This window comes from Geotrypetes seraphini, chromosome 9 (genome assembly GCF_902459505.1).
Source record: "Geotrypetes seraphini chromosome 9, aGeoSer1.1, whole genome shotgun sequence".
NCBI classification, from domain to species: Eukaryota; Metazoa; Chordata; class Amphibia; order Gymnophiona; family Dermophiidae; genus Geotrypetes; species Geotrypetes seraphini.
Genome location: NC_047092.1, coordinates 187,516,645 through 187,537,921, shown reverse-complemented (window position 1 = coordinate 187,537,921; position 21,277 = coordinate 187,516,645). Strand labels below are relative to the sequence as shown.

Genomic DNA, 21,277 nt, shown 5'->3' with positions numbered 1-21,277 from the left:
CGAACAAATGAGTTCTGCGAGAGTGTTTATAGTTGTGATTTAGCTTGAAGTGAGGGGTGAGGTAGCTTGGGGAGAGGCATGCGAACTTGAAGAGTTGCATTGTAGTACTGTGGCCTTGTGATAAAGATGTGCTGTCTGTGTTCCTTTAGTCTGTGTGAGGCATTACTGATATATTAAGTGGAAATGCTCGCAAGTCTCTGGAGAAGAGACAACTTAGAGGTGATATGATAAGAAGTCTATAAAATACTGAGTGGTGGAAAGGGTAGATGTGAATCATTTGTTTACTCTTTCCAAAAATACTAGGACTAGGGGCATACAATGAAGCTACTAAGTAGTAGATTTAAAACAGACCCGAGAAAATGTTTCTTTACTCAGTGTATAATTAAACTCTGGAATTCATTGCAAGAGAATATGGTGAAATCAGTTAGCTTAGCGGGGTTTAAAAAAGGTTTGACTAATTTCTTAAAAGATGTCCCTAGGCCATCAGAGATGGCTTGGGAAAATCCACTGCTTATTCCTAGGATAAGCAGCATAAAATCTGTTTTACTACTTGGAATCTAGCTGGGTACTTGGGACTTGTGTTGGCCACTGTTGGAAACAGGATACTAGGCTTGATGGACCTTCGGTCTGACCCAGTAAGGCTATTCTTGTGTTCTTAAGTATAGGACAATGAAGCCATTGTGACATCACTGATGAGGTTGGCTCTTAGGCATTGGTGGAATGAGGTATTATGACATCACAATCTGAGCTCTGGTTGAAGGCCATAGGAAGGTCATGCAGGAGGAGATCTCAGAGTTACTGCAGAGCTACCAGGTAACCTAGTTCCTGAAGTGAGATTTTAGTCCTGACATGGATTTCTGACAAACTCTGCCAAATGGGACCCACAACACTTTCATTGGGTAGAATCAGGGACTGCAAACAACATACCGCTTTGGGATGTAAGTTCAAAACCAGGATTTGCCAAAAACTTTACCCCTGGTAATAGATAATTGCATTGTTAATCCCCATTATTACTCCTGAGAATTGTAAGTCATTAGGCATAGAGCGACTCAGAAATTTCAGATTAGATCAGATCATAAGCAGATGTCAACACCCGTGATAAACAATCTTGCTGTCTTCCCCTGATTTTGAGGTCAGGACCTACTTAATCTTCTTGTAGCAAAATCCCCAAATTTCAGGTAGGATCTTATTGCAAATGGTGATTTCTCTACACCTGTCTCTACAGCAGGTTTAACAATTTTGGTTAAGGGTGGGAGGAGACAGGGTATAATGCAATATGCAAAGAAACCGAGGTTTTAAAAAGCCTGACAATGTTCTAAGTATTTCTTTGCATTTATATTGTTTGTAATCATTTTTTTACAGTATTGCTCTGTGCCTGTTCTTGTGACCTGGCAAAATAGTAACATAGTAGATGACGGCAGATAAAGCCCGAATGGTCCATGCAGTCTGCCCGACCTTACCCTCTTTTTAAATTAGTGATTTAATTTAAATTTTCCTTCTTAGCTATTTCTGGGCCAGAACCAAAAGCTCTGCCCGGTACTGTGCTTTGGTTCCATCTACTGAATTCTCCATCAAAGCTCATTTCAGCCCATCTAAACCATCCTAGCTGTTGAAGCCCTCTCCAGCCTATCCTCAACCAAAAGGCCATATACGGACACTGACCGTGCAAGTCTGCCCAGTACTGGCTTTAGTTCTTCAATATACAGTATACCATTTTCTGATTTGAGATCCTCTGAGTTCATCCCATATATGGAACCATATGCTTATTACAAGGAGCCACCAGCAGGTGGTGCTACAGATGTATATGCTCATCCCAGGCCTTGGGCTCTTTTTTTGCTGTTGATAAATTGACCCAAGAGTGTCTGTGTAAATGGCAGGAAAATTCCACCCACTCCTTCCATAGCTGTTGAGATTCTTCTAGAATGGTTCAGTGCTCACAGTTTGCTTTCTGACCTCAGGCACCCATAAAAAAAACCCAACAACATCTGTGCCATTCCTACATGCTGGGCTGCTGTCTTTATAGGGACCTGTGTGGTTTGGAGATTCTCATCCAGTACCACCTTTGGACAATTCTTACCTTTTTCCAATGAAAACTGTTAATCTGGAGAATCCAGCCATGCACTTAAATCACAAGCTGAAGCAGTTAATAGACTGAACATTCAAAGGAAAAAGAATTTTTTTTAACGCTGGTTATTAGATATTTTTTCTCTCTCTGTGTGGTCCTGCGGCCTTTTACTTTTTGGTTATAAGTATGTTGCCCAGGGATGCACTGGAGTTCAAACAGACATGTTAAAAAAATTTGCAAAAGTAGTTTAGGGCATATGTCATCCTGCTGAAGTTCTTGTGCATTTTGTGCTCTCTGTTTTTCATGTTGCCTCAAGTTTCCCTTCTTTTGATGAATGGGTAACACATGGACATGACATCCAATGGCGTCTTTTTGGAGAGAGAGGCTTCCTGCTTCTTATCCAACAAAAGTCAATTTCCAAATTCTTAAGAAAAACGAACTTCCTTGGGAGCTGTATATGTGATTTTCCCTTAGCCCACCATTTCTTTTACAATCTTCATATTTCACTTATCTTAAAATCAAGGTGTATTTTAGTAATAGTTACTTATGATTTCCCACCCTAATTTTAAAGTGAGCTCCTCTAGTAATGGAGTTGTTGATGAAGTTTTATGATAGCGCTATGTATTTTATTTTATTTTTTTTATGTTGTGATCCGCTTTGAGCTTTTTGTTAATTCTAATCCAGCATTTATATTCTACTTAAGTCAAGCTTCTAGCAGTTTTGTCACATCCTTCTGCTAGCTAAGTAGAAAAGAAGATCAGTGAATCTTCCCAGCTTCCCTTCTGTTGTCTCAGGCAGGCCTGTCAGAAGAAGATAAAGAAAGCTAGGCAGGGCTGGCCCAGTGTCTTAGTGGCAGCACTGCCTGCTGCCCATGCATAGAAGATAGGTTTAGGGTCAGGTCAGGTCTTCCAAAGTTGGAGGAGAGTCCCAGTCATTGCTCACAGTGATACCTGGTGGCCAGGCCTTCTGTTCAGGTGGATGAAATAGTCTGAAGTAGAAAGCTGTAGGAGAATGGGGATTGCAGGAATCCTGCAGGAACCCACAGGTATGGAAGAAATTGCCACGGGATTCCTGCAAGGTTAGAAGATGTTGCCACAGAATTCCCAAGGGGATAGAAGAAGTTGTCATGGGATTTCTGCAAGAGTGCAGTCAAAATCCAGACTGGTAAGACATTTGAGAAGTACTAATGCAGTAAAGCTGAGGGTGACATCCCTTTACACTGGACACTAACACTTCTACTCCAAAAGCCATGTCCAACAATTTTGTAATGCTTTATAAAAGAATGCAAGGATGACCACACCAACATTCTACAAATATCCTGTGGTGGGATTAAGCTGCTCTGTCCACAAAGTTGCCATTTCTCTCGTGGAATGAGCTTTGAATGGACAGTATCAAGTTCATGCCAGTGCATTTGCTTCTTCAATCCATCTGGCAATGGATGCTTTAGAAGCCACCACCCCTTGTTAGGTTACTAAACAGCTCAAATAACCTTTTCAACCTGCAAAACTCCTCCATTTTCCGCAAGTACTTCAGCAACATTCACTTAACATCCATATGATCCAACTGATGCTGTTCTTTATCTTCCAAAACTGGAAGAGGTAGAGAGACTGATTCACACAAAAAGCCAAAATTGCTTTGGGCAAAAAAAAAAAAAAGAGACTAACTGCAAAGTAACTTTTTCTTTGGAAAATGCCAAGAACTGTTCCTGGTATGACAAGATCCTATGCTCCAAAGATTTTACGACTAAAAAAACCACCTCACTTTAGCATCAAATCCTTAAGCATAGAATCTGCCAATGGTTCAAAAGGAGAGATCACCAAGGCCACCAGTACAAGGTTCAGGTCCTACAGAGGAACCAAAAGTCACTGAGGCAGTTGCATAAGCTTCACTCCTCTAAGAAGATGCACCACATCTGGAAAACATGCCAAGGATTTATACCTACCGTGCTGTAAAAGTAGGCCAAAACCACCACCTGCACCTTCAGGGAAGCCAACATTAAACTTCTATCCAAACCGTCCTGGAGGAATTCCAAAATATCTGCTACCGAAGCACAGAAAGGCAGCTAACGACACCAAGCCTGAAAGATATGCTAGACCCTCACGTAAGCTGAGGATGTAGAACATTTACATGATTTCAACATAGTTACAATTACCTTGGGAGAGTACCTTCTCTTCCTTAGACGTGCTCTCTCAAGAATCCTGCTGTAAGCAAGAATGGAAACATTTAACAACATGATCAGGTCCCTGTACCAAGGTCTGCAGGGACAATCCAGTGGTACTAGAATCACTAAGCCAGGAGGCAACTCTTTGCTTAATGATCTGACTCACCAATGTCCATGGGGAAGTGCATACAACAGGGTGTCCTTTGGCCAGGGAAGAATCAATGTGTTGAGGCCCTCTGACATGGCCTCCCTCCAGTGACTGAAAAATTGGGGCACGTGCATTGGCCACCATTGCCATCAAGACTGTCACTGGTCAACCCCAGCGACAAAATAAAGGCCTCCTGGGTCAGAGCCCTTCCCTGGGATCAACATATATCTGCTCAGGAAGTCTACTTGTATGCTGTCAATGTCCACATCATGGGCTGTTGAGAGTGTGAAAGATGAACTTCCTCTCAGTCCAAGAAGCTTGAGGCTTCTGCTTCTTCCGGATGGCTTCTTGTGCCTCCCTAATTGATTTTTTTTATTTTTATTTTTTTAATTTAAGTTATTTATATACCACCTATCAATGGAGGTTGTCTAAGTGGTTTACATTCAGATACTCAAGTATTTTGCCGTATCTGTCCCTGCGGGCTCACAATCTATCTAATGTACCTGGGGCAGTGGAGGATTAAATGACTTGCCCAAGGTCATGAGGAGCAGCATGAGACTTGAACCCACAACCTCAGGGCTCTGAGGCTGTAGCTCTAACAACTAGGCCATTCCTTCATCTACTATATCTACAAGTTAGTGGAGTTCCCATTGATGCCCTTCCCAGCCCGATCCTACACCAAATGTTCAATCGGGTTGTAAACTAAGAATTTTTATACCTCTGCTAATTCAACCAGTAATCTTTATAGCTTTCCATTTCTTCCATTATGTAAGATTGTATCGACAACTTTGAATTGTGACCTCTTCGCTGATTGTCCAGCGCTTCTTGTTGTAAACCGCCTTGAACTTTCGTGGCTTTGGCAGTATATAAGAATAAAATTATTATTATAATTATATGGCCATGGCATTGTTGGACAACATTCTTATGGCCTTGCCTTAGAGAATCTATTGAAATACCACAAGATTGAGGCAAATTGCTGTGGTTTCCAGCCTGGGTTTCCTCTGCCAACCTCCCACCTTGTCAGTATTCGCAGTCTCCATCTGTTGGTAGGCAGGCATAACCCAAGCATCTTGACTTTTCTTTTGTATGCAAAAGATTCCAAAACTAATGGGAAATTACAAACACTGTAACCTTCCCCCTTCAAACCTGAAGCTATGTCTGGAAGGCTAAGTTTTAACTTCTCCTGTTTTAAGTCAATAACTTAATGAGTAGGTGAGCCGATTTTCATAACTTAAGGTCTTTGAACCAAGGCTATAGTGAGCTATTTGCAAGCAATGCAGCTAGTGGGGACATTAAAATTGCACTTTAGCCATTGCCTCCCCTGATTGGCTGTTATTGGCAAGGCAGAACCCTTGGGGATGTGTCACATAGGGCGCATTTCCAGCTTGGGACGCTCCTGCTTTGAGTTTTAAACAAATAGAATTTAAAGGCGGAAGCCAAAGTGATTGGAATTGTTTGAGGAGGGTTGGAAGAACATGTTTATTGCTTGTCGTCCTCAAACACTGGTCAAGCCAATCAGGGCCTTAGGCTCCTTCCTCAGTATCCTGGATACAGAGGGAGATGCCTAAGGCCTGATTGACTCAGATGCCTATGGCCCCTACCTCTTGGGAGGGGCCTTAGACATCTGAACAAATCAGGGCCTTAGACATCTGAACCAATCAGGGCCTTTGGCCCCTCCCCATGCATCACATGATGCACCATGAAGGCATTTAGACAGACGGGCCCGAAGCAGGAGTCTGAGAGCGGGCTTCCAACGTTTTTAAAAGGTATGGGGAGATTCCGGGTTGATGAGGGGGCATCCCTCCTGCCATTTTTTGTCTTGTTTGGGGGAGGGGGGCAGTGGCTCCGGGGTGCATGGCAAAGGGGTGTTCTGCATGGCAGGAGAGATTGGGCATCCCTCCTGCCATTTTTTGGGGTTCGGGGGGAGGGAGGAGGACAGGATCCATGATGCAGGGAAGGCTTTTTTTTTATGGGATAGATTGTGTGTATGTAACATACACACAACATCTGTGCCATTAAAAAAAAAAGAAGTCATAACAGCAGTGACAGGAGGCTGCTTCCCCCTCACTGCTGTTAGGGCTCTGTGCATGTGTCAGTTGCTCACCGAGCGATTGATCAGTTGCAAATGATTTGCACCTCCTGCTGGAGAATTGGCCAACATGAGTTGGTATGTTTAGTGCATCTAGCCCTAGAGTCTTAAGGGCATGTTGAATCCTATGAATTTCTTTTTTGACTGATGTATTTCATTCTGTAGTGAAATGGACAGGTTGGTTTTTGTCACGAAGCATTGTGGATTTATTTTCAGCACTGTCTCTCTTAATTATGGAAACTACACTATATATGAAATGGCTGTAAAGCATGGCCTATACAGGTCTGTTTTATATCTTTCACATCCTGTTAGGTTCAAAGTTATTTCTCCTTCTGCTCTTATATAGCAAAGATCTAACTCTTAGCTCGGGTGGAGACGTTCTACTGACATTGGATTGCAGTTTTTCCAGTAGTGTTTGTAGAGAGCTCAACCCAAGCTTCCTGTTCCTTTTCCCTGTGCAGTTACCAAGGACTAGCGACACTTTTACAGTATTCTCCTTCTCCTGTAGTGGAGTTGACTTTTTCTAGGGAACACAGACTCTCTAAAGGTATTCACTGCTCCAGAGAGTTAATCATGTTGAGATTCCATTTTGTAAATGCTCTCAAAATCTAAGAATGACAAAGCGATATCTAATCCCTTAAATGAAAAAAAAGAAAACCAGTCATCTTAAACATTCATGTGCACTAAGAGGGGTATTTTCATCCAAAAAAGGCTGATATTTTAGTGTTAATAGAGGGATTTGAGATCACAGCTTTGTAAATCATTCTTTGTAAAATATATGTATATAATATCATACTATTATCTATACTGAGAGAAAAAATGCAAAGCCATAAATCTATTTAACTATTGTTTTGACCCAGTATGTTTCCTACAGTTCCTTGAACTTATAACTCAGCTGGATTAGCATGGGGGTGGGAGGGGGGCGGTATGGTATCATGAGCCTTGCTTTGCATCTACAAGGGGATTTTTCCCTTATTTTGAATCCCCTCCTAATTTACATGGCTCCAGTTACTGCAGCATAAGGCCTCAGGAAGCGTCGATGTCCCAGGGGTCCGTCCAGAACCCTGCAATATCAGTCTTCAGCAATGATCACAACTCCCTGTGTTTTCTCCCCAGGTAATTATAAAACAGGACTGGCCTAAGCATATTGCACATGCTAAATAAACATTCCGCTGTGTGCCATTCCTGTCACCCCATCCCCTAAGTAACATCTCAATTTTTTTCTCACCCAGCTCCCCAAGTAGGGTACTTAATAATAATAATTTTAATAATTTTATCTATAATAATAAAACACTAAGCGCGCATGCGCACTCTTAATGCCATGTTGCCTGATCTGTAGTTCCATGGCCGGCAGAGTGCGCATGTGCGCTTACCGCGCATCTCTGTGTCTTGCAGCGGGCTTGCCAGCTCCGGCCACACAAAGTTCATTTTTTTGTTCAAAGCTCCTGCCGCGGCTCCTCTATCGAACCTCACCAGAGTCGGAGAAGACTTCCGACTGGCGGGGATCGAGAGAGGAGACGCAGCGTCGGCTTTGAACTAAAAAATGAACTTTGTCTGGCCGGAGCCGGCAATCCCGCTGCGAGACAGACAGATGATCGCATCTGAATAGTAACGGAGCGTGGGCGTAGGGGGCCTGGCTCCCCGTCTACTGTGTCCGGAACACAACGTCGAAAGTGGAAGATGGCAGTGGGTTGGCTCACCTCACGGCAGATGCACAGGAACCGGCTCTAACAGGCTCACCCTCCCTCTTCCCCGCGCTCTGCTCCTCTTCCGCGGACGGCATGTGCTACGGAGACGACGCCTGCTTCGTGGGGGGCTGGGGCTGAAAGGGAAAAGATGGGAGAAGGGGGCTGGAGGGGGGGGGGGAAATGGGTTTGGAGCTGGGGCTGAGAATAGGGGACATGTGAGGGAAGGAGGCTTTACTAGCACCCGTTAATGTAACAGGCTTAAACACTAGTTTCTTATATACCGCTATACCAGAAGTTCAAAGAGGTTTACAATAGAGATGCATACAGTCAGTGATTGAGATACAAGGTAAACATTAAATCTGAAATACAATAACAGTTGGAAGAATACATTAGTTAAATCTAAAATGTAAAAGTTTTAACAGTGGCGTAATTAAGATGTGGACAGCTGTTGGGAATTGTTAGTGAGATAGGTGGAACATGCTTTGAGATTTAGAACTTGTCAAACAGACGTGTCTTCAGTCATTTTCTAAAGTCAACGTAAGAAGTGGCCTTAAGAATGGATTTTCCAAGCCATGTGTTCAATTTAGCTGCCTGGAATGATAACATTCTATCAAAAAACTTCTTGTATTAAATATATTTATTCTGCAGGTGCTTTATTAGAACATAGAGTGAACTGAGAGAAAGTTCTATGACCTCACAATGCAGGTGTAAAGAGCCTTAGCCTATAGGAAGAGGAGATGCAAATGTTAAGAGCCTTAGCCAATAGGGAGAGGAGGAGAGAGTGGCTGCTGCAGACACCAGAAAGTATTTCTTCACAGAGAGAGTGGTTGATCATTGGAACAAGCTTCCAGCGCAGGTGATCGAGGCAGACAGCGTGCCAGACTTTAAGAATAAATGGGATACGAGGGTCAAGATATTGGGTCATTAGGGCATAGACAGGGGGTGGGTAAACAGAGTGGGCAGACTTGATGGGCTGGAGCCCTTTTCTGCCGTCATCTTCTATGTTTCTATGCTAAGCTAGTAGCATCCCAAAAACAGCTTTGTAGCTAATGCAGGCAAACTTGAAGAGAACTCTAGATTCCACAGGCAACCAGTGAAGTTTCTAAAAGTAAGGGGTAATGTGTTCCCATTTTTTTTAAACCGAAGATTAGACGGACCGCAGTGTTCTGAATTAATCTCAGCTTAAGTGCCTTTTTGTAAGCTCCAGAGTACTCAAGATGGATGATTATACTAGTAAACAAAGTATTTTTTAATGGTGCGAAGCTTCCATAGAACTGATATACATTTTTTGAATAATAGATCTGTATGTTTTTCCAGTTTTAGGTGCTTATCAAGGGTTACACCTAGTATTTTTATGGTTTGATCTCTTCTCTACTTCCCAGCTCCCCTTGGCCAGCATCTCCCCTTCTCCTCTACCCTAGCATCTCGCTCCCCACTTCCTTCCTCATTTCCAGGCCTTTGCTAATACCCTCTTTACCATCTCCTGTTTTAAGACCTTGTAAGTACAGGACACTTCCTTCAGCAGAAAGTCTATCTTAGAGTTAGAACATAAGAACTGCCATCTCCGGATCAGACCTTAGGTCCATCAAGTCCGGTGATCCGCTCACGTTGAGGCCCATCCAGGTGTAACCTGGCGAAAACATAGTCACCCGTATCCTTCTATGCATCTTTTGAGGAGATGTGCATCTAACTTGACCTTAAATCCTAGAACAGTGGGCAGGACAAGGCAGTGCTTGGGTAAGGCCTATGCTTACAGAACCCATAAGCTCAGAGCCAGCGAGAGGAGGTAGAGGGAATGGCATAGGCAGAACCAGTAGGAGAAAAGCTCTCAAGCTCATCAGAGCTGTGCCACCAGTGTCTCCAAATTATGCCACCTTGGGTGGACACCTCATCTGCCTAGTGACTTGGCTGGTCTTGCTGTGAACACTACCTTTGTAACATCTGAGCAGGAGAGAGCAGGAGAAAAGCAGCTACAGAGAGAGGCAGAGAGAAGCCAAAGGGGAAAAAAAAGGAGATAAAAGAGCAGGAGAGAGAAGCAGAGGCAGAAGACCAAGAGGGGAATCAGTGAGAGTTAGCTCCGCCCCCCCCCGATGTTGACCACCGAAGCTCCGCCTTAAAAGAGGAAGGTCCAGCGGAGCAGAGTTGATCTGAGCAGGAGAAAAGCAGCCACAGAGAGAAACCAAAGGGGGAAAAAAGCAGATAAAAGAGCAGGCGCAACCACAACAGACACAGAAGGCATCCGCAGCAGACTGGCAAACAGGCAGCAATGGAAGCAGCAGACGGAAGCAAGATTTTAAGCTACCCAGTTTTCTGCATCGTTTGCTATATGTATGACTACCTCCCCTCTCGAGGCGGTCTTACCTATGCGCTCGATGCGGAGAACTGGAGAGCCTGAAGACACAAGTCAAACTCCTGGAGTGTAGAATACTGGAACTGGAGGCACTTCAAGCAGCGGAGGAGGGAGACAGAGATGCAGAGAATGTCCAGACAGAGGAAGCAGAGAACAAGACAAGAGGACACCATCGAGGAAGAAGTCCGAGAGCTGGAGAAGTTCATAGAGGAGGCATACAGGGAGGCCGTGGAAAATCACCAGCAACAGTGGAACTACCGAAAGACACCTACAGAGAGTGTGGATCACCTGATGGACAACCACCAGGAAGAAATGGGTGACAAAGCAGCGAGAACGAAGGATACAGGCCTGCGGCAGGAGAGATGGACATACACCAGGGACACGGACCTGCGGCTGGAGAATCAGGAGAAGGTAGAGAGGACAGCAATCGTCGTGGGGGACTCCATCATCAGACAAGTCGACAGCCACATAGTAGGAGGAAGGCAGGATCGGCTGGTGACCTGCCTACCGGGAGCCAAGGTAGAAGATATAGTGAGACGCATCGACAGGAACCTCAATAGTTTGGAAGATTCATGTGGTGACGAACAATGTGAGCAACAGGGAATTACTGAAGGACCAGTTCCGGATGCTAGGAAGGAAGCTGAAGACCAGAATGCAGAGGATAGCATTCTCGGAGATCCTGCCGGTACCCAGGGCAGATGAGAAGAGGCAGATGGAGCTGCAAGCAGTCAATGCATGGATGCGGCGCTGGTATGAGGAAGAAGGATTCCACTTCATGCGCAACTGGAAGACATTCTGGGGAAAGAGCAAGCTCTACAGGAAGGATGAACTCCATCTCAGCAGAGAAGGAACGAGGCTACTTGCAAGCAACATCAAGAGAGAAGTGAACTAGGAAGAAGGGGAAAGCTGACAGTCAACCGAGAGAGAGTCGATGGTTCAGGAACTTGAGCCCCCTTCTACCATTCCGTAAGCTTCTGAAGACCTGGCTCTTCTCCAAAACGTAACCTCATCCCCTCCCTAGTATTATCACACCTAACATCTCTTCTTACCTACTTCTATAAATCTATTGGAGTTCCGTTCCTTCCCTAACCATGTAAACCGTGTCGAGCTCCACCTGTGGAGATGTTGCGGTATATAAACCCAAGATTTAGTTTAGTTTAGTTTAGGATACCGTGCAAAAAGATAGAGGGAAAGACTCACCGGATTACAGTCAAGACAGATCGAAAAGGACACAAGAGGGAAGGAAATGCAAGAAAGGAACAGACTGCAAACTCAAGTGTATGTACACGAGCGCAAGGAGCCTTAGAAATAAGATGGGTGAATTAGAAGCCATGGCACAAAAAAATAACATTGACATCATAGGCATCACGGTGGACTGAGGAAAACGTCTGGGACACTGTGCTACCGGGATACAAACTATACCGCAGAGACAGAGTGTCTCAAAAAGGTGGGGGCGTTGCCATATACGTCAAAGAGGAAATTGAATCTACTAGAGAGAACACGCCACAACTGACGGATAAGTTAGTGTCTCTATGGGTCAAAATTCCAGGAACAACTGGCCTGGAAATGAAGATCGGCATCTACTGTCGATCCCCAGGGCAGTCCGAAGAAATTGATGGAGAAATGACAGATGAGAAATGACGCAACTGCAAGGGAGGCAACACAGTTATCATGGGTGACTTCAACTATCCGGGAATAGACTGGAACCTAGGCACCTTCGGCTGCATTAGAAAGACCAAGTTCTTGGATGCTGTAGGCGATTGCTTTCTGGAACAACTTGTCAAGGAAAATATTAGAGGAAATGCAATTCTGGACTTAATTCTAAATGGCCTGCGAGGACCGGCACAAGACGTAGAAATAGAAGGGACGCTGGGAAGCAGCGATCACAATATGATCCACTTTGATCTGGACGCAGGGGAGAAACATCGGTCCAAAACGACAGCCACGGCACTGAACTTCCGAAAAGGGAATTATGAAGGGATGAGATTCATGGTAGGGAAGAAGATTAAGAAGAGGATAAGAACTGTAAAAATGTTAGAGCAAGCTTGGTCCCTTTTTAAGGACAGTCACCGAGGTACAAAATCTATATATACCGCGTATCAACAAGAGATCCAAGAGGAAAAAGAACAAAGAACCGGCGTGGTTCACTGTAGAGGTGAAAGAAGCGATCAGAGACAAGAAAACTTCATTTAAGGACAAAAACTGGAACAAGCACAAACAACATCAACGCAGGTGCCATAAGGTGGTAAAAGGGGCCAAAAGAGACTACGGGGAAAAAATAGCTCAGGAGGCGAAGAACTTTAATCCGTTCTTTTGATATATTAAGGGGAAACGACACCACAAAGGGTGGGACTGTTGGATGACCATGGAATAAAGGGAGCACTAAAAGAGGACAAAGCAATTGCCAACAAACTGAACACATTTTTTGCATGTGTATTTACTGAAGAAGATGTATACAGCATACCAGAACCCATCAGGCTGTATGTTGGAAATGAAGACGGAAAGCTGACAGGATTGACGGTCAGTCTAGAGGAGATGTGTAGGCAGATTGATAGGATTAAGAGCGAAATCCCTGGGACCGGATGGCATCCATCCGAGGGTCATCAAGGAACTGAAAGGGACCATAGCAGAACTGCTTCAACTAACAGCCAATCTGTCGATCAAATTGGAAAAGATTCCTGAAGACTGGAAGGTGGCGAATGTTACGCCAATCTTCAGGAAAGGTTCGAGGGGAGCTCCGGGAAACTACAGACCTGTGAGTCTGACCTCAGTACCGGGAAAGATAGTAGAGTCACTGATAAAGGACAGCATCATTGATCACCTTGACAGACACAGGCTGATGAGGACCAATCAGCACGGTTTTAGCAAAGGCAGATTGTGTTTGACAAACTTGCTGTACTTCTTTGAGGGAGTAAACAGGCAGATAGACAAGGGCGATCTGGTCGACATTGTATATCTGGATTTTCAGAAGGCGTTCGACAAGGTTCCGCATGAACGACTACTTTGGAAAATTGTGAGCCATGGAATCGAGGGTGAAATACTCACATGGATTAAAAACTGGCTGGGGCATAGGAAACAGAGTGGGAGTAAATGGACAATACTTGGACTGGAAGAGTGTCACCAGTGGGGTGCCGCAGGGCTCGGTGCTTGGACCTGTGCTCTTTAACATCTTTATAAACGACGAGCGAGGTGATTAAGTTTGCGGACGATATGAAGTTATTCAGAGTGGTGAAGACAGAGGCAGATTGCGAAGATCTGCAACGTGACATAATCAGGCTCAAGGGATGGGCATCGACATGGCAAATGAGGTTCAACGTGGATAAGTGTAAAGTGATGCATGTCGGTAACAAAAATCTCATGGCACGAATACAGGATGTCCGGGACGGTACTTGGAGAGACCTCCCAGGAAAGGGACTTTGGAGTTCTGATCGGCAAGTCGATGAAGCCGTCCACGCAATGTGCGGTGGCGGCAAAAAGGGCAAACAGAATGCTAGAAATGATAAAGAAGGGGATCACGAACAGATCAGAGAAGATTATCGTGCTGCTGTACCGGGCCATGGTGTGCCCTCACCTGGAGTACTGCGTCTAGCACTGGTCGCCGTACATGAAGAAGGACACGGTACTACTCAAAAGGGTCCAGAGAAGAGCGACTAAGATGGTTAAGGGGTTGGAGGAGCTGCCGTACAGCGAAAGATTAGAGAAACTGGGCCTCTTCTCCCTCGAACAGAGGAGATTGAGAGGGGACATGATCGAAACATTCAAGGTACTGAAGGGGATAGACTTAGTAGATAAGGACAGGTTGTTCACCCTCTCCAAGGTAGGGAGAATGAGAGGGCACTCTCTAAAGTTGAAAGGGGATAGATGCTGTACAAATGTAAGGAAGTTCTTCTTCACTCAGAGAATGGTAGAAAGCTGGAATGCTCTTCCGGAGGCTGTTATAGGGGAAAACACCCTCCAGGGATTGAAGACAAAGTTAGACAAGTTCCTGCTGAACAAGAACGGGCGCTGGTAGGGCTAGTCTCTGTTAGGGTACTGGTCTTTGACCAGAGGGCCGATGCGTGAGCGGACTGCTGGGCATGATGGACCACTGGTCTGACCCAGCAGCGGCAATTCTTAAGTTCTTATCCTAAGGCGCAGCTTACCCGTGGATGTGGAATTGAGCTATAAGGGCATAAAGGGTCAGACCAGTGGTCCATCAAGCCCAGTAACCTGTTCTCACAGTGGCCAATCCAGGTCACTAGTAACTGGCCAAAACCCAAGGAGTAGCAATATTCAATGCTACCAATCCAGGGCAAGTAGTGGCTTTTCCCATGTCTTTCTCAATAACAGACTATGGACTTTTCCTCCAGGAAATTGTCCAAACTTTTCTTAAAACCAGCTTCTCTATCCGCTAAACTAAACTAAACTAAACCTTAAGTTTATATACCGCGTCATCTCCACGGAAGTGGAGCTCGACACGGTTTACAGGAATTAAAACAGAGAAAGGAACTCCAATGGAAGGAAGAAGGGCTGGTAAACAGGAAGGAAAGAGGGGACTTGGAATAATGGAGGTGGGGGGTAGTTACATTTTGGAGAAAAGCCAGGTTTTCAGATGTTTTCTGAAGTGTTGGAGGGAGGTCGAACTCCGAAGATGGGCAGAGAAGCTGTTCCACAGCTCGGTGATCCTGAAGAGGAGGGATGTTCCAAGTTATCCTGTATGGGAAATGCCATTTAGAGATGGGAAGGATAGTTTAAATTTCTGAGTGGATCTGGTGGAGTGAGTACTCGAGAGCCAGGATAGTGGAAAGAGGGGAGGAAGGATGCCGTGAAGAGATTTGAAGGTGAGACAGGCGCACTTGTAGCGAACCCTGAGGGTGACTGGGAGCCAGTGAAGCTTAGACAGAATCAGGGAGACATGGTCGAATTTGCCTTTTGTGAAGATTAGTTTAGCCGCGGTATTTTGAATCCGTTGGAGTCTGAGGAGACTTTTCTTTGTTAGGCTTAGGTAGATGGAGTTGCAATAATCAAGTCTGGATAAGATGATGGATTGGACAAGGACAGCGAAGTGTTGTTGGTGGAAGCAGGATCTGACTTTTCTTAGCATATGAAGATTGAAAAAGCATTTTTTTACTAGGGAGTTGATGTGGTCGTTAAAGCACAGTGTAGAGTCGATGATGATTCCCAGAACTTTGCTAGAGTGCTCAAGCTGCAGGTTGGTGCCAGAGGGAAGTGGGATGTGGGAGGGTAGCTGATCCAGTTTCGGGCCGAGCCAAAGTAGTTTTGTTTTGGTCTCATTTAGCTTCATTTGAACGGTGAGGGCCCAGGATTGGAGATTTGTTATACAAGATGAGATGTTATCAGAGAGGTTGGTGAGGTTAGAGTCGGTCTCTAGAAGTATAAGGATGTCATCGGCGTAGGTGTATAGTGTTTCAGAGGTGGATAGTTGGAGGAGTTTCAGGGAGGACATATAAACATTGAAAAGAATCGGGGATAGAGGTGAACCCTGAGGGACTCCGCAGATCGGTTTCCAAGGGGAGGATGAGGTACTGAAAGGAATTTTTCTGGCTATACAACTGAATTCTAGAAAAAGCTTTTCACGTGTTACTTTTCTTAACACTCATTGGTTCTAAGCTCACACTAGCAGGTCACTAGCAGGACACCTATCTAACTCTAACAGTTAAATGTACAGAAGGGCAGGGTACATCATGGCTCAAACTCTTATCTATTCAGCTTACAATGTGGTAAGGTAGGGACATACATTTTAGGCAGATGCAGTCAATAGATTATACACTGTTTTCAGCTATGTAGGCCAGAGCAATATTTTAAACAACAGTTAACTATTTCATGACCCTACATTCCCCCCTTTCAGGCTGGCGTACCTAAGGAGCCAAGCCTGACAAAATAAAGTTAGGGGTCAGGAAAGTCGGGGTCCCCAGTGGGTAAGGGACGATACTGGGAGAGGGCCAATGCAGCAGTGGAACAGTTGACAACAGAGTCCATAGTTCAGTGGAGCAGCTTTATGGCTATGGGGACCACACAGGGCAGGCAGCAAAGGAGCAGAGAAGACAGGGCAGCAACCAGCAAGATGATCTTCAGTGCTGAACCAGAGGGCAATCAGGAGCTGAAGGTACCAGAGATCCAGTCTGCAGTAAGGTCACGCCAGGTCTGGTCAGGAACATGAGCCAGTTTGGTGATACGATCCACATCGTTCTCAATCACTTTACTCAAGTTCAAGGCAGCAGTTGGAGAGGTTGAATTTATCACAGGCACAGCAGCTAGTAAATAGTCCAAAGCTAGACGATTCTGATAAATAGCAGTGCACATTTTAGCATTCGCTCTGCCAATGGTACTCAAAGCTCGGGAGGTCTCATTGGTTATCAGTTCAAGTACAGCTTATAGACAAATAATGCAGTTCAGCATATAGATTGGGGTCCGATAGCCCCAGGTGTCATCCTTGGTCCATGTGGCAGGTCCATAAGCAGCAATGATCCGTTCTGCAGGCCAGTCATCACCCCATTCACCTATTTTAAGGGAATTGGTGGAAGTAGACCGCTTTTGGCGACCTCTGGTGTTGAATACAGGGGCTCCCAGGTGTTCACCATCGGCCAGCGGTAACAGGAAGAAGCTGGGACGGATCATGCAAAGCACACATGTACCAGTCTAGTTAGCAGGCAATCAAGAGTAGGCAAACAGATCACAGAGCCAGTATCAACTATCAGGAGCTGACCATCATTCATAGGAAGTTCCATTAAGCAGTGTCTGAAGGGCTGAAGACAGTGGGAAGCAACAAGGCCCATCGTGAAGGTCGTGGACCTGACGTAAAAGTGAGGGTCTGTGAAGTCAGGTTTAACATGTCCAGCTGCTTTGCCTCCCATAGCCACTGTTCTCCCATACCAGTCCCTCCTCATACAAAATAATTGCTAACATTAAGAGTCTGACCTATAGTTTCAGCAAACTATATAAACAGATTTCTAGTGATTACAGGATATTAGTATCTACTTTCATAATTTCATAAAACTGGGGAAACACCACAGAGTGATAGACAGGAGCACATGAGTGGGATACAATTCGGACATATACATCAGTACCTGGGTCTCACCTTTTACCATCAATATACAATGCCATGCAGTCTCTGGCCTTCTGGACTTGGACATTGGCATTCCAGTTATATGGGTCAGTGATAGTGAAAACCATGGGATTACAGTAGCCTGTAGTACACAAGGGGCCGGAGCTAGGACCTATAGTAAGGGAGGCAGACGGGGTATTCTTTCTCATAAAGGACAGGCTCCACCATTAGTGAAGGTTTCCTCATAGGGGCAGTTCTTAAAGGCATCAGGTTATACAGACCTATATACTTAGCACATTTGGTATAATAACGCTGTCAATCTAGGGAGCCACACAAAACTGACCTTGAGAAACATCAAATAGCACACATGTATCACAATACAAAGACACCGGGCGAGTGGGGTCTACAATAAGAGTCTAGTTGATAAGTGGACCCTCAACATTATAAATGCAGATTTCCGCCCACTTTTAAACTTCATCACCAGTTGGTTGGAAACAGAAAATACTCTCTGATGTTTGACACTTTCTGTACTTAACTCCTTCATGCAAACAAACATCAGGCAAAGGGGCTGCACTTGTTAAGTACAAAATACAGAAGAAAGAAACATAAGTGAGGGCAACACAAATATCATATATATATATATATATATATATATATATATATATATATATACTAACATAGGAAACTCATTTTTCTTTCAGGCACAACTTAGAAAACTTCAAACAGTTATACACTTGCTAAAGGCAGTGGTGAACCACAGGCAGTCAATTAAACTCAAACACTTATAAAGAATTATATTCAGAACACCTGCTAAGTACAGTGGTAAATATTCAGAACTTTTGAGGTCTTAGAAAGCTTCAGCTGAAGATCCGTGTTGTAGTGGAACCAAGTTTCATGTCCGGACACCTTTGACAACTGTAAGAGAAGAAATTAGGACAGTAAAAGGACCTATCCACCTAGGTTTCAGGGGGTCTGACTTCCAAGTTTTAGCCATACTGTATTTACAGGGACATACCCATGGACTTGTGTAGCTATCGATAGTGGGGCCCTTTCCAGGACCCGTTGTGGAGCTCTTAAAGGGCTTTAGCTAAAGACTGGACCTGACTCTGGAGGATATCTGATTCCAGAGTAGCAAAGGAACCAGGATCTGGGTTCACAATGGGTGGTGGCCGGCCGGACATGAGCTCAAATGGGGCTTAGATGGGATGCATCTAATCTGAAAAAGAACAGAAGGCAGCAGGACAGGCCAGGACAGATTAGTTTCTTCAATTCATTTTGTGAGAAGGGTCTTAAGAGTTCTGTTTATTCTTTCGACCTGACCAGAGCTCTCAGGATAGTAAGCAGCATATAATTTCTATTCAATTTGGAGGGCCTGAGCAATTTGTTGGACAACATCGGCAATGAAAGCAGGGCCATTGTCACTGCCTATAAAAACAAGGAGATCAAGGCACGGAATTATTCAGGAGGTGTTTGGTTACGTCTCTGGCGCGTTCAGTGCAAGTAAGGAAGGCTTTGACCCATCTAGTCAGGGTGTCTGTGAAGACTAGGAAGTGACTGAGGGAACGGGAAATGGGCATGTGGGTAAAATCTACAGACAGAACCTGCATCGGATATGTTCCAATAGGTTGGTATCCAAGAGGTGGCAGTCATCTGATTGGGAATTTTATTCTAGAACCGACAACACACTGTCGGACCATATTCCGGACTAGCTGATCAAGGTGATTGATAAAGAAATGTCTCTTGAGAGTCAATTTTCATAGCGGGTTCTCCAGAGTGTGCCAGATCATGGCATCTTTTGACAATCGTGAGGGCCAGGTGTTGAGGAATGAATATGAGGGTACCCGCTGTGCTTGCGTTTGAAGTATCAGTGTGTGGGTCTGGATTGGCACTTGAATTGGTTGAATTGGTGCATTTTGTATCCACCCCCCTTTCAGGACAGACTGGCCCAAAATAATGCATGCCCAAGTCTGTTCCTGAGAAGCGTACTGGGGTGTAAGGGAATCCAGAAAAGGAATGATTGTATACAGAGGAGCTGAAAGAGGGGGCAGAGACTGGCAGCTCGGGCTGTGCGGTTGGCAAGGGCATTACCACGAGAGACAAGGTCCGTCACGCGTCTGTAAGCATGGCAGTGCATAACAGAAACACGTGAGGGTAGTTGTACGGCCTCAAGAAGGTCAAGAATGAGGGGAGCATGATGGATCAGGCAGCCGGAAGCTGTAATGAAACCTCGATATTTCCAGATGGCCCTATGGGAATGCAAGTTAAGGAAAGCATATTTGGAGTCAGTATATATATTGCAAGACTGAGAGGCAGAGTGGCGCAGGGCAAAAGTGAGGGCATACAGCTCAGCTTCTTGGGCAGAAGGGCCAGAAGGCAGGGGCCTGAGTCAGAAGTTTTTGGAGGCAGCGAAAAGACCGCTCCTGAAGTTGGGTCCAGACAAAAGGGGCTGAGTCAGCGCCTTTGGTGGAATCATACAGTATCCTGCAATACTGAGAAAGGTGCTCAGAGCCTTGCAGTTATCAGGGACAGGGAGACTACAGACAGCCTAGACCTCGGTGTAGGAAGGGACCTGGTACCCTTGGAGATTTGAAAGCCAAGGTAGGTGACACGAGGAAGGCATACTTGAAATCAATGTAAATATGGCCACAGGAAAATTTAAAAGGCAGACCCACTATCTGAAAGACTCAGATAAATAATAATAATAACAGTTTATATACCGCAATACCGTGAAGAGCTATGTGGTTTACAAAAGATTAGAGAAGGTACAAAATAATTGAACTTAAGATGTGCACTAACACATAAGAATTGTTCACAATCCCTATTCTATATCAGGTTCCTACCCCAAAGAGCTGACTTATAAAATTAAGCTAAATGCAGTTCTGGATCCACCCACTAAGCAGGGTAGTCTGACACAAGCGCTCTCTAAAGCAGCAGTCCCTTCACTATCAGCTGACTGGCAAAAATATTTACTTCAATACAAAAGCATTCCTAAAAATTACATTGTTATACCTAAACTTACATTTTTTATATATAGAACTACAAAACAAAGATTGGAATATACAGTAAAACTTTGGATTGCAAATAACTTGGTTTGCAAGTGTTCTATAAGACAAGCAATGATTAAATTTTAACTTGCCTATACCAGCAACGTCTTGCAATACACGTACATACAGTATAGAAGCATCACATTTTCACAACTGAGCCAATGGTTCCTCTCTATATGACGCTGCAGGAATGCAGTGACTGTTCCAAACGAGCAAGGGCTTGCAATACAAGTATGTATATTTTTGTACACTAGTGCCCTGGAATACAAGCATACTTCTGGAACAAATTGTGCTCCCAAACCAAAGTTTTACTGTACTCACAAGTTTAAACATTGTTCATTTTTATTTTTTTTTTTACAATCAACATGGGTCTCAGTAGAGACTTACTCCCCCTTCCTACAGAATTTCACAAAGGAGAGAGAGTTGCTTAAAGATCAAAGAGATCAAATTACAGATGTAGTCCTTTTCAGAACTTTTAAATTTAGACAAATAACTACTAAATTTGGACAAAGAACTTCTTTTTAGCATGGAATATAAGTTCCAGAAATCATATTTTTCGTTTATATGCATTTCTGAATATGCATATACATTTTATAACATAGCCAAAAACTTCAAATGCAAAACCACTTATCTGTTTCAGGAGAAACCACATTGGAAGTGCTACACACTTCATGGCCCTTATCAGCA

At 44.4% G+C, this 21,277-nt stretch overlaps 1 protein-coding gene across 1 annotated transcript in view; it reads left to right on the top strand.

The window, feature by feature from the left end:
- The window catches only part of PSMD1 (proteasome 26S subunit, non-ATPase 1), a 182,112-nt gene that overhangs the window by 37,597 nt on the left and 123,238 nt on the right, over positions 1-21,277 (top strand). The window lies entirely within an intron of this gene.